This window comes from Suricata suricatta, chromosome 15 (assembly GCF_006229205.1).
Source record: "Suricata suricatta isolate VVHF042 chromosome 15, meerkat_22Aug2017_6uvM2_HiC, whole genome shotgun sequence".
Lineage (NCBI taxonomy): Eukaryota > Metazoa > Chordata > Mammalia > Carnivora > Herpestidae > Suricata > Suricata suricatta.
The window spans coordinates 60438138-60451675 of record NC_043714.1 but is presented as its reverse complement, the minus strand read 5'-3'; the positions used below and the strand labels follow the sequence as shown (position 1 = coordinate 60451675).

At 37.9% G+C, this 13538-nt stretch overlaps 1 long non-coding RNA gene across 2 annotated transcripts in view; it reads right to left on the bottom strand.

Annotated features, from left to right (window-relative positions):
- Window positions 1-3419: 3419 nt before the first annotated feature.
- The window catches only part of LOC115279305, a 58032-nt gene continuing 47913 nt past the window's right edge, over window positions 3420-13538 (bottom strand). For both annotated transcript variants that reach the window (XR_003903352.1, XR_003903351.1), the window contains exon 4: window positions 3420-3703. This is a non-coding gene — a long non-coding RNA (uncharacterized LOC115279305). The remainder of the gene's footprint in view (window positions 3704-13538) is intronic.

Genomic DNA, 13538 nt, shown 5'->3' with positions numbered 1-13538 from the left:
AGCAAGAAAAATTTAGCATGCCCAAACAAGTAGAGAAATAAAAAGTCACTATTAAAAAGTTGATAGGGGGTCCAGGGTGGCTCAGTCAGTTGAGCATCCAACACTTGGTTTGGACTCCTGTCATGATCTCACAGTTCTGTGAGTTTGAGCCATATATGGAGTTTTGCACTTTCACGGACACTGACACAGTGTCACGGATGCTGGCAGTGCAGAGCCTGCTTGGGGTTCTCTCCCTCCTTCTCTCTGCTTCTCTCTCTCTCTCAAAATAAATAATAAACTTTAAAAATAAAAATAAAAAGTTGATAAATGTGGTAGATTATATTATTTTTCATTTATTCACTGCCTTCTCTATAAAAGGAGTATGTTTTTGCCTCATGACTACAGCCTTGGTCATTTTACTTCCTTTGGCAAATGGAACCTGAAAAGAACATAAGCTACAATTAAGCAAAAACTTTAAGAGCCATCAGATTATTTCATCATTGCTCTTTTTCTTCCTCCTCAAAATGAGCCTGGACTTTCCCCTTCAGTTCTGTAAATCCAAAGGAAACACTTGTGAAGCATAAGTGCACTCAATCCATAAGTGACAACAGCAAGATATAGGCAACCCAAAGTACTTTTGATAGATGCAGGAAATAAATCTTTGTTGTGTTCAGCCACTGATACTTGGGGATTGTTTGTGACAACATAACCTAGAAGAAGCTGGCGAATACAGAGATAGTCTTGACTAAGCTATTGCAATGATAGGAAAGCTAAATAGGATTGATTTAAGGTGTGAATGACCAAAAAACCCTTACTGAATACTGAAAAAATGAAAAAAATATTATGCAGTGATAAGGTGTTACCTCCAACGACTTGGAAGATAATGTATCAAATGTCCTGTGGCTTTAAAAGAGATTGAGAAACAGAGTGCGACTAGGTTTACTTGATCGCTTTAGTTGCATTCCATAAGGTATGAACCTACTGAAAAAAATGAAATCAGAAGCAATTGGAAATGTTGGCAAGCAGAGTTGTAATATGAACTCTTTCCCTCTCTTACTAGTCTAAAATCAATCTGAGAAATAGGTTGAAGAACAAAGTCCAATGAAGACTCAACTTCACAGCAATGTCCAATCCAAAGGGTGGGGGCAGTATGTCAATATTTGCAACCTTCTCTATTCATTAAGGTCGCGTTTGTTAAGATATTTCAGGTGATAAAATGGCTAGAGGAAAGGAAATGAAAGCCATGGCTCTCTCATGGAACCATAATAAGCCTGCATTACCTGTAAGCAAATCGAGAGAAGTATAAAGATCTGTTTCAAGATAACTGTGTGTGTGGCTTCCTGGGATAAAATAAACTAGCTGTAATTCTTTTTTTTTTTTTTAATGTTTTAATTTATTTTTGAGAGACAGAGAGAGACAGATCATGAGCAGGGGAGGTTCAGAGAAAAAGGGACATACAGAATCCGAAGCAGGCTCCAGGCTCTGAGCTGTCAGCACAGAGCCCGATGCGGGGCTTGAACCCACGAATTGTGAGATCATGACCTGAGCCCAAGTCGGACACTCAACTGACTGAGCCACCCAGGCACCCCAGTTGTAATTCTAAAAGAGTCAACAACCTAGATTAAAAGAGACTGACCATTTGAGACTTAACCTGAGTTCTACTACTTCCCACCTTCTGTACCCAAAAGCAGAGTGGGAAATCTGTCAAGATCTCAAGTAAGGCATTTCTCTAATGCCTCCATCAGCCTGCAATAGCATCTGGAAAAGAAAGACCATAGAAAAGGAGGAAACTTCCAATAAATGAAGCCAGAGTCAACAAGAACATTGGACTAAGGAGCTAATCCCAAGGAGCAGAAAGAATCTGGCTCTAAAATAATGTTTTTTTCCCTAATATACTTTCACAGGAGGCCTCCTGATTGTCTACCTAGAGGGCATTATGCTAAGTGAAGTCAGTCATACAGAAAGACAAATACCATCTGATTTCACTTATATGCGGAATCTAAAAAACAAATGATTGTCTACTAGATATGATTTCAGAACTGCTATGAAACAATGGCTTCTGTAAACCTCCCATGTATTCCCTTTCCAAATGCAAGAGTCCTGTCTGCCTTTATAGGTAGCCCACACATGTGGGACCAGAATTTCTCAATGAAATTCACATCAAAATCCAAGATACAGATTAGCACAATATTCTAGATTGGGCCTCTTGCTATATGCATGGATGCAAATTTGATGGGTATTCCTCAGAGACAAGATCTGTATTTTATAAGTAAGGCTGGAAACAACTATTTGAGATATGAAGGAGAATTGAAATAGTTTATTATTATTGCCATTTATTCACTGTCCCTTCTAAAAGAATATTTTTCTTTCCTGCCCAAATGGCATGAGGCTTAACAATTTCACTTTTTTTGACCAATGAAATGATTAGTGATGTGTGCCATATTCAAGCAAAAGCTTTTAGAGTGATTATGTGGTTCTGTCATTATTGCTATTATTTGGTTTAGTTCCTGCCCCTCTTTCCCCTCTTCTATGGAAACAGCATGTCCTAGATACTGGCAGCTCCTTAGCCTGGATCAAACAATGAAGAAAACATGTGGAACATAATTACACCCATCACAAAGTGAACAGTATAAAATTGCAGATAACCCCACAGAGATGATGTAACATGAATAAGAAAGGAAACGTGGGTTGTTTTAAGACACTGAGGTTTGGGGGGTTATTTTTATCATGGTCTAACCTAACAAAAATTGATTAATAATATATAGCAGAAGTATTGCACTTAATAAGGTATGCATAGAAAAGCCACTCTGATACTTCCAAGAGTGGAAAACAACATTGCGTAACAATGATATATTCTAGTGTATGTAGATATATCTTACTAGTAAATTGCTAATATACAATAATATTTGAGTTGTGGATTACTAATACATAATATATACTAGTACATAATAGTATTATATATTTTGAGTGGCCTCCCTATATGTTGTCATTTCCCACATTATGAATCCTGCTTTTCTGGTCAATTCAAGAAAGTCCTTTCAATGCAAATGTAAACATATGATTTATACCCTTCTAATCTGATATAACCACATGAAATTTGAATTTGGAATGAAGCAATGACCCATGGAAATTTCATCCAGGGAAATGGATCTTTAGCAAATTTGGGACAGAAACATTTAGTTCTTCAGAAACGGCATTTGGTGGGATGTCCTGCATTCTGCTCTGAGTGTAAAGAACTGGGAAACAGTGCCTGTGACACGATCCTGTCACCTTACTCTACATTGTGCCTGGTTTCACGGCTTTCAGAGTTCACGTCTCCTTGCCATGTAAATGGCCAGTAAGAAATTATTGCTAAAATTAAACTAGCAAGTGATGACTTTGTTGCTGCAAGTAGGTCTCCAAACAAATACATATGTAAACAGAGAAATATTTGCATTTTGCTACGTTTTATACATGAGGAGAGAAAAAGTCATATTTCCAGGATAAACCATTTCTCCTGGATCATGACAACCTTTACCACTTCCGTAGGTGGAGATTCAAGGACAGGCACTTCACTATGGAAGTGGAGAGTCCAGATTTCTTGTCATGCTTCCCATACGTCAGCTACATGACACTTCTGGAAAGTATCCGCTGTTTTGTCTGGTATCTGAACACCGTGGTTCAGCTCACCACTGGAAATGCCTTCCACCTGGCCAGCACCTCCTATGCTTGCACGTACAGAAAACTGGAAGGAATAAAAAAAGAAACTCTATCATCTTTCATAAGAAACTAAATACTACCTGTGTAAGAAGCTTTTCTGATCCCCGTGGGGGAATTCATCACTGAAAAGCACTGTGTACCACTCTGAGAATTTTATTTCTAGTTGTTTGCTCTGTTTAATTTCCTTGCAGGTCCCACATACACATTACATTCTAAGTTCTTATACAGTCATGCCTGGATCATTCTTGTAAATCCTGAGCAGCAGTAATATCTTTGTTTCTCATAAGGACTTTGAGAAGTGTACAGAGAGAAAAACAAAGTAAAAAGGCTCCACACAGAGTAGAGCAGATGATGCAAAATGGGATATCCACTTCCTCAAAGTTTAAACTAGCTGTCTAGGCCACAACAGCAGCAATGAATTTTGTTCCAACATGGCAGAGGAGTCTACAGAAAGTGATGAATCAGAAATGGTTTCAGGAAAGATCAGATCACTGTGATTCCTTCAGGGGAGAAAAGTTTCCGTTTTGATGTTTGACTGTAGATCAAAAATGACCCGAAATGTTTGGAAACAGGAAAGGAGCCTTCCAGCTTCCTCAAGTGTGGTTCCATCAGTGTTTATTACGGATTTAACTACCCACAGCATCCTGAATGCCTGAGCAAGAATACGTTCAGGCCCGCATTTCTTTGAACAGGGAGGAAATGTTGACGTAATGAAGTCTAGTTGCCCAGTGAATCTGGACCATGGGAGGACAGCCCTGTGAGTCCAGACGGAGCAAAGTGGGTTACAGTGTGATTCCATCCTTGACATCTTTGTCCCAGATGACGAAACTCCCCTGCCCTCTTCAAATAAAACCAATTTGTTTGAAACCAAAAATTCAGGTATAAATTATTTATTTGCCAGTGGTTAGCAAAAGGTAGAGAACATAAGACATGTTCAGTAAAAACTTCTTGAATGGTACTGAACTGCACATTAATTAATGCCTCTTCTTCTCACCACACCACAAAAGACAAATAAATTAACCTGCTGCTCTGTTTATCTATAAATGTAATCATCTTGAACTGTCTCCTTATAATCCTACTTAAACTTTATGTTTTTATGATGCCAAAATATTTATTTTAGTCAATCATTCCATCATCTGGTTTGACTCAAAGTAATAACTAAATGGATTATATTTTACTGACATAAAGGTATGGTCCATATTTCCTTTTGTTGACCTTCTCTCTCTTTTTTTATTTCTTCAAATTTGGCTTCCTAGTCTGATGACAATATATATCCTTAATGTATTTTCAGTTTTTTCTTTTTCAAATCGATCAGCTTATAAGTTCTTAACTTCTGTAGTGCTAAAATATAAGGATTAAATACCCCTTAATTTAAACTAAAATCTGTCTAGAACCAAAAACAAACTGGCAAAGGCTTCAGAGTCTTATAATGCAAGCTATTCTTTTTTATTAAAACTAAATGCAATGTAGAAGAGGCAACCTCAGATGCTCACAAGTGGGGAAGGGAGTATTAATTGGTGTGTCTCAATCTGAAATAAAGTAATATTCTTTAGGGGACAATAGTGTTTTTTTGTGAACTTCATTTGTAATTCATCAGCTTAGCCAAATCAAAATGTAATATAAGGGAACAGTCAAATAAGAAGGTTACATGCTTTTGGAAATAAAAGGAGATACTAAAAAAAAAAAAGCCATGATTAATACAGTGAGTGAATGAGAAGAAATCAATTTAATGAAACGGCAACTCTTTTTTTGGGGGGGGCCTAGTCTGGATATAAATATGAAAGTATATACTCTTGCAAAACAGAGAAATTTTTGCTTTCCCTAGAGAAAAAGAATCTTCCTATGTTTATAGTTACACAAAAATAACAAGTAGCAATTCATGTGCTATTATTGTTTTAGATCTGAAAGAGATAAATTGTCATGAAAATATCCATCCCTTGGTACTATTATGAAAAACAGACCCAGATATAACGGATATGGAAAAAAGCTCCAGCGATTCTTCATAAATATTTATGAATAGTAATTTTTCCAGTCTGCATAAAATAGGATTCTACTTTAGCTGACCATCAACTGAGTAGTGTTGCGCCTATTCATCCGACCCAAAAAATGTGATTCAGTGGAAACAACAACCAACAAGCTGAGAAAAAATAGGTTTATTATGCTCAACTCCTCATTTCTTTGCTGAGAACTTCACTGCATTTTTGTTGATAATGACTAAGCAACACTGCAGTTAGAAAGAGTACCTATTACTACACCTACACTATATAGGTATGCATTGAATGTTTTTTTGAAAATGAATCTGTTGGAAAGATATCACTAAATCATGAATCAAAGGCTCAAAAATTTTGACTATTTTTGTAAAATACCTTTGGCCCGAACCTCTTTTCTGTATAATAAAATATAAGGCATTTTTATTCACGTTGGGGAGGGAAGAAGCATGGGAGGGGGGAAGTTAAATTGATCAAATTCCTCCTGTTTGCTAGAGATTGTGGTTGGTGTTTTCCCATATATTATTTATCTCTTCATCATCCCAAAATTATAAATAAGACAAGTAGGAGCATTTAGGTGGTTCAGTTGGTTAAGTATCCAACTCTTAATTTAAGCTCAGGTCATGATCTCACAGTCTGTGAGTTTGAGTCCTGCTTCAGGCTCTGGGCTGATAGTGTAGGGCCTGCTTGGGATTCTCTCTCTCCCTCTCTCTCTGCCCCTCTCCCACTCACTCCCCTCTCCCACTTTCTCTCACAAGAAATATTATAAAGAAATAAATAGGAAGAGATTATAAACATATCAAATGCTTTATAAATAGCATAACAGAATAATACCACTGAAGTTTATTTTCTTTTTAATTTTATTTATTTATTTTGAGTAAAAAAGAGAGCATGTGTGTAAGGGGTAGGGGTAGAGAGACAGGGAGGCAGAGAATCCCTAGCAGGCTCCACACTGTCAGCACAGAGACTGACAGGTTTCGAACCTCTGAACCATGAAATCATGACTTGAGCTGAAATCAAGAGTCAGACACTTAACCTACTGAGCCACCCAGGTGCCCCATTATCATTGAAGTTGCAGTGGAGACACCAAGATAAACAGATACAGTATTCTAAAGTGCCGGACCAAAATAGAAACTTTCAATATTAGTGTTCTAGACTGTTTTCCTAAACCAAATTGAGTATATAAAAGGTTGAGAGAGTGGAAAGAGAGAGGATTTAAATAGACTTCTTCCATCTCTGAATCACGTGGGGGCCACCATTTCACCTTTGGCCCAGCAAGAGAATCTTTACCCGGTCTCCTTGCAGAGCTTCAGATGAGTTTGGTAGGCATGGTGGGCTGAGATCTGACTCTTGCCTAGAAGGCTGGAGGAAAGGATAGGCGGGTGAGCAAACTCCATTGCCAGCTAAGCTTTGGTCAGGTGCATGTGGAAAGAAATTGCACTTCCCTCTGAGGTGGTACAAAAGTGTCTGTTGCATCCTTCCATGGGTCAGTTTTGTAACCTTGAGGGAGAGAGAACTAGCTTAGAGCCTTTTTTTAACTTCTGCCCAGGAGAGTCTTCTAGAAGGAATGCTGGGTTTCTAAAAGTGAAATACTTATAGAGAGATCCCCTGAAGGACCAAGACTGTGAGAAAGTAACCAAAGGATGGGCACTGCCCTCAGAATGGAGGGCTCACAGCTGGAAACCTTCAGGAGAAATGTCATGTAAGAGCCCACAGAAGCATAGAGGGAGGGAAAGTGAGCTCCACACATCTGCGAGGCCGGAAAGGGGACAAAGTTATATTCTGACAGCACTATTTAATAACTCTGTTCCTTATCCCCTTCTCCCTCCCTGTATTTCTCATTTATGTGGGCAAGAGTAGTAGCTAATTAGTTGGGTGAAGCTTCAAAAGCAGAGCATGACCACACCCCTACTCCCAAAGCAAACTGCCAAACACAAGTGGGCTCCAGCTGGGAGGGCAAAAACATTTAACATTAAATGAACTTCCATAATTTGATGATTTTCTGGGTTTAGAAATTCATATTTAGAAATTAAACTGAGTTTATAATTTGAAGTATTAGGAACTTCCAGGTGACTTGCAAGATATGAACTTTCTTTTCCTTCTCTGGATTTGGGAGCAACGTAATGGGGCACCTGGGTGGCTCCGTTAGTTAAGTGTCCAACTCTAGATTTTGGCTCAGGTCATGATCTCATGGTTCATGAAATCGAGCCCTGCATTGGACTCTGTCCTGATAGCATGGAACCTGCTTGGGATTTTCTCTCCTCTCTCTCTGCCCCTCTTCTGCTCACATGTGCACATGCATGCTCTTTATCTCTCTCTCTTTCTGTCTCTCTTTCTCAGAATAAATAAAGTGTAAAAAAAAAAAAGAAAGAAAGAAGCAGAGTTATGACTTCTTCCCTGTTTCTCACATTGCTGGCACTGTATGGATTGATTGATGTCACAGCCATAAATACCAGAATATTTCAGACACACACACCACCAGGAGTCACCCAAATAAACCTTAATATAGCTTGGGTCCCACCAACTGCTATTTATTTGGTACAATGCAGAAAGATATGGGAAGGCTGAGAAACAAAGCCAGCATCTGAGGGAAGAATGGAGGTGATACAGGTAAGGTGGTACTTATGATAAAAAATGAAACTACTCCCTAAGAGACAGAGAAAGGATGGAAAGCGCACGTCTTCACCAGACAAGGAAGTGCCCAGGGTACAAGTGCCCCACACTGGAGTCAGACCTAGGATGCCCCTCAGCTTGAGGGGACAGAAAAAAACTCTGAGAAGTCCATATGCCTGGAAAATGTTTTAGTAGCCAACTTGCTTCACTATTGACATACTTGAAAAAGAAATACTGTGGTCTTATTCTGTTACCTTAGTAAAAACTCTTACTTCGCTACTTCTCCAAACCAACAAGCTGGAGGTACACCAGGGGGTAACTTGAGAGGGTATTATGTGCTTGATACATAGTTGATATTCCATATTTGTTGAATGAATGAATGAATGTGAACTTAAATCTGCCAATGACCATAATAATATTGCTTTGCATCACAATGTAAATATAGCCTCTGGATTTCTGTTTGAGTGTTTTTTGTTGTTTCATTGCTGCTTGAGGGTTCTGCTGTTGTTTGTCATAGCTTAAAGGACAACAGAACATACTTGTCATGGCCCTAAAATTCTCAGGCTTAAAACAAAAGAAGCAAATGCAATGCCAACAATGGCCTGGGAAATAAGGAAACAGTTGAATATGGGAAAATTAAACTGCCAGAATCCTAATCAAACTTTCCTTACAAACAATAAGTAGTGGAAGGACCAGAGAGCTTTGAGGACACCCCTCTCACATTCGGGACTGAGGGGAGCCAATGAGCTAAGAGCCTCAGAAGCGAAGTTCTGGAAGTGTACCGAGCGTGCCCCAGAAGCCGCTCCCAGCCTTGGGTGGGAGCAAGGATACCACAGAAGATGCTTTACTGGGAGCCATGGGACTTTGGGCTAGGCAAATTTCTAAGACTTCCCATTAGGCTTGCTGAACGTTCTTAGAACAGCATCGTTGTCTTAGGCTCTCCTTCCCGACTAGAATTCCTTCCCTCCCTCCTTCCTTCAGGTCACATAATCTCTCAAGAGATCAGGGCATCTGATACTCTCACAACCTCTCACAGCTCTCTCCTCTCTCCCCTCTCCCTTCTGGGTTCTTGCAAGTCTGATCTGAACTACCAACTACTGAGGAGCCTGGGTACTAGGAGAGCATGTGCCCTGCTGCTCAGTAAGAATGAAACCTAGTGTTGCAAAATATTTCTGGAGACAATCCATGTTTTCTTTATGTCAAAATCAGAGTTTTTCAATATTGGTTCAGATTTCTCTTAAAAACCATATGCGAGCCAAACAATATATCCACCATCTAGATTTCGCCATGGCCAGCCAGTTTGTAGTTTCTCCTGGATAGAGTAATTCTCCATCAGTGTAATTTTTTTCTCTGCCTCTCCCAGGATTTGCTTTATTTTGCTTTTCACTATTCTAGTTTCCCTGCTGAGGAAAAAGGATTCTAGCAGTTCTTACAAAGCTGATTACCTCTCAATACTTAGAAACACTTGAGGCATTGAGATGCTTGGAGGGACCAGTTGTCCTTACAGCAATGGAAATAGAGTGAGCACCCATCTCTTTCTCTGAGTTCAAAGACAGCACAGAGACAGTCCGGCCTCCATCAGAGGCTGCTTCTGACCTAGCATTTAAATGTGCCTTCAAATGGACTTTGAAATTCGAGAAGGCAGCATAGTGCCCTTGCGATAAAGTCTTTGCTTAGTCCAGAAAGAATGTGTTTAATGGTAGTCTAATATCCTTTGGACAGTACTATAAGCCGTCTCGGTAAATCACTACTGTTTGTGGGCTTAAATTCTATTATGGTCCAGTTAGTCTGAGAAAGTCTGATTTATTTAGTTTTCAAATTCAAAGTTTCTGTCTTGTTAGAAGACAAAATCAGTATTTCATTTGTCCTCTGCACAATGTTAGTAATTGGAGGTCCCCCAATGCACATTCATTTCTGTTGTGCAGAGAGAGCTACAGAATAGCATTAAAATTGTTTTCTAGACCACATTTGTGGTAAGATTGCAATGACAGACCTGAGTTAATGAAGTTCCCTCTCACTCTCCAAGCTCTGAAACATCCTGTGGCTTCCCTTGTCTGTTTATTACTCAGAGAGAATTCAGCCTTAGGGAACATGAACACAGGCCATGGCATTGTAATCAGTAACAAATGAGTTTTACATTATCTGGTTCTTCTCTGCTTTATTCAAGGGTGCTGTTAAACGTCATTTGAATGTGCATCTCTAAGTTTCAGAGTGCATGGACAAGATTTCTGGGACTTTCTGGCTGGGGTGAGAATTGGCAAAATCCTAAAGTGAGTCCCTCCTCATTTGTAGCCACTTTGACAAATGCTATTCTCTGAGAAATCCATGCGCAACTGTTCACATTTCTTCTGCACAATCTGTCTGTCTATGGACTTTCAGTGTTGAGTTCAGTTCTACAATACTGCTTTCTCAGCTAAAATTCTAGGTGCAGATTTATATAGAGAGAAAGCTTAAATTATTCTATCCACAGATTAACCATGACAGATTTAACTCACTGCCCAGGAGTCTGGATTGTTATTACAATCCTGTCCTTGATAGTGGAGTCCAAGAAAAAGAAATTATCTCTAGACCTGTGTTTTCAAGTATAGAATAAGAGTGTTATACCAAATACTCTCTATGGCCAGGCACAAATCAAGATTTTATGAGGCCTTATGTGTATACAATTTAGGGTCCCTTGGTAAGAAAAGCAAACTCAAAATTATGAAAGGTACATACGAAGGGAAGTTAGATATTAAAAAAAAAACCATTTACAATAAGAAATAACAAATTTTTAATTTTAAAAGAATAACCAGGGGCGCCTGGGTGGTTCAGTCGGTTAAGCATCCGACTTCGGCTCAGGTCATGATCTCAGTCTGGGATTCAAGCCCCTGCTCAGATTCTGTGTCTCCCTCTCTCTCTGCCCCTCCCCTGCTCACTCTCTGCTCTGTCTCTCAAAATAAAATAAAGACATTAAAAAAAACATTAAAAAAAAGAATAACCAATACCATACACATCACAAGATAGAGAAAAACGAAAAAGTATTTTTATTATTTAACTGCCCAGCACATATCTATAATATTTATTTCCCTACCTATTTTGGCTACATAGTTTTGATTGGCTCTTCATCTTATAACAATTTTATAATATCATTGTCTACTGAGAGAAGAGAAACACAATTCAGTATTTCCTTTAGCAGGACTAATCAAATACTATGCTATTTATAGTTTGTTTATTGTTTAGAAAAATTTCTTTCAGTTTCAACACCCATTATTAGTAATCTCATGTAAATACTTAATTGGTTATCAAATTTGGGAAAACCTCTATCCAATACTTTTGTATATGAGTTATAAGATTCAGAAGAATCTTCCATAGACCAGCTTCTGGCTCTCTGTTTTTGAAACTTTATATCTTATATACTATCCACATACTCCTAAACCAGATGCCAAAGACACAGTTAAAATGCAACATTATTTCTGACACCTTTAAGACATGACCCTGAGTGAGTGAGTCATAAAAATAGTTGGTAGGAATATTCCTGAAAGCCATTTCTATAATGAGATGGCTAGCAATAATGTAACAGTACCTGGAAGAGACCACAAATCATATGTAGCCCATTAAACTCAAAAAATGTTAAATACATCTTGCAGTTTTCAAGTTTATAAAAAATAAAAAACCAGGGGAGGATATTGCCAGGATTCTCCCAGGATATAAGAGAGGAGCCCTAGAGCTTACACTTAAGTATCTCCATGATAAATCCAAAAATTCTGAGAAATTAATGTAGCTAAAACTCAGTGCAATGTGTTTGGCTTAGGGGGAAAAAAATGAAGAATAAAGAAGTAAGGGATAATCAATAGTAAATGCACAGGCATATGGTTTTAATTATTTTGAAATTATGCATTATTTCAAGCACTTCTAGCCCATTGCTATTGACCATGAAAAACAAAAATTGGTTATAAATTCCTCTTGTCAACTAAACTAGTTAAGGTATAATCTTTCTTATACTTTTTAAGAAGTGACTTGACCCTAGACTGAATATAGCATGGACATAGCTTACATTTAGCAATTTAATATTATTCACTGAAGTTGGTACACTCAGTTCAAGATCAGATTTCAAAATAAGCATTCATCTCGGAAAAAGTGTGTCAGAGACTTTTCTTGTTATTATTTGTTTATTTAGAATTTTTGTTTGTTTTTTGGTCATCATGGAAACTTACAAGTTTTATAGTAATCTCTGAATTGATCCTAGATCTAAAAATAAAAACACCATTATAAACTGAAATGCTGTCTTTCAGAAAATTTTATTAATTAATGAGAAAGGCCCTAGACTCATCCATTCATTTAACACACTTTTAGTAATATTTAGAAATAATAGGGGGTAGGCACTGTGCTAGGCAGATGCATGCATATAATTTGTGACTCTGAGAGTCATTGACCAGTTAATGGCATGTTGATTTCAAGCTCTGAGACAGTTGAAAGGGTTGGGGGAACTAAAACAATGATGTTTCCTACTGTCATTTGATCATCTCTCCATTGAATTATAACAGATACAACAATACTACCATCTAGAGTTAAAAACCTGGCTTTAAATGTCTTCCCTGCTTCCTACTATGTGTGTGGATTAGGCTGGTGGTCTCCCAAATGTTTTACATGCTCCCTACAAGGCACAAAATTTGGGCCGAGGCCACAAATTTTTGAAACTGAAGGTTGATGTAAGGACAATGCTTATGATTTGGGATAAGTTATAAATATTGATATTTTAAAATAAAATGGTTATATCACCCTTATAAATGTATCCAGTAAGTCTAAATAACCATAATGATAGATACATCCATTGAAAAAAGACATAAACAAGATCTTTCTTAACAGTTAGGAATTTCATCTCATTTCTCTTCTGCTTGCACCCATTTCCCATTGCACTTCACACACACACACACACACACACACACACACACACATACACACACAAACACACACACAGAGTATCCTAGCATAATATATTTTTATATATAAAAGGTTACCTTATCATACTTGTTGGACTTCTCATACTCTACAACAAAATTACTCATATAAATTTAAAACAAAGATTTTAGGCTTTAAGTATTAAGAAATTTCATCTGGTTTTTGTTATGAGTATCGGTGGTCCATGTCAAACACAAATGTATTAAAATTTTAAAACTCACCACACAAAAAATGAATTTTTAGAAGTTTATCCCTTTAAAAAATTGCTTTTTTGAAATTAGCTACTGTATGAGCGTGACCTATCCCTAAAATGAGACTGTT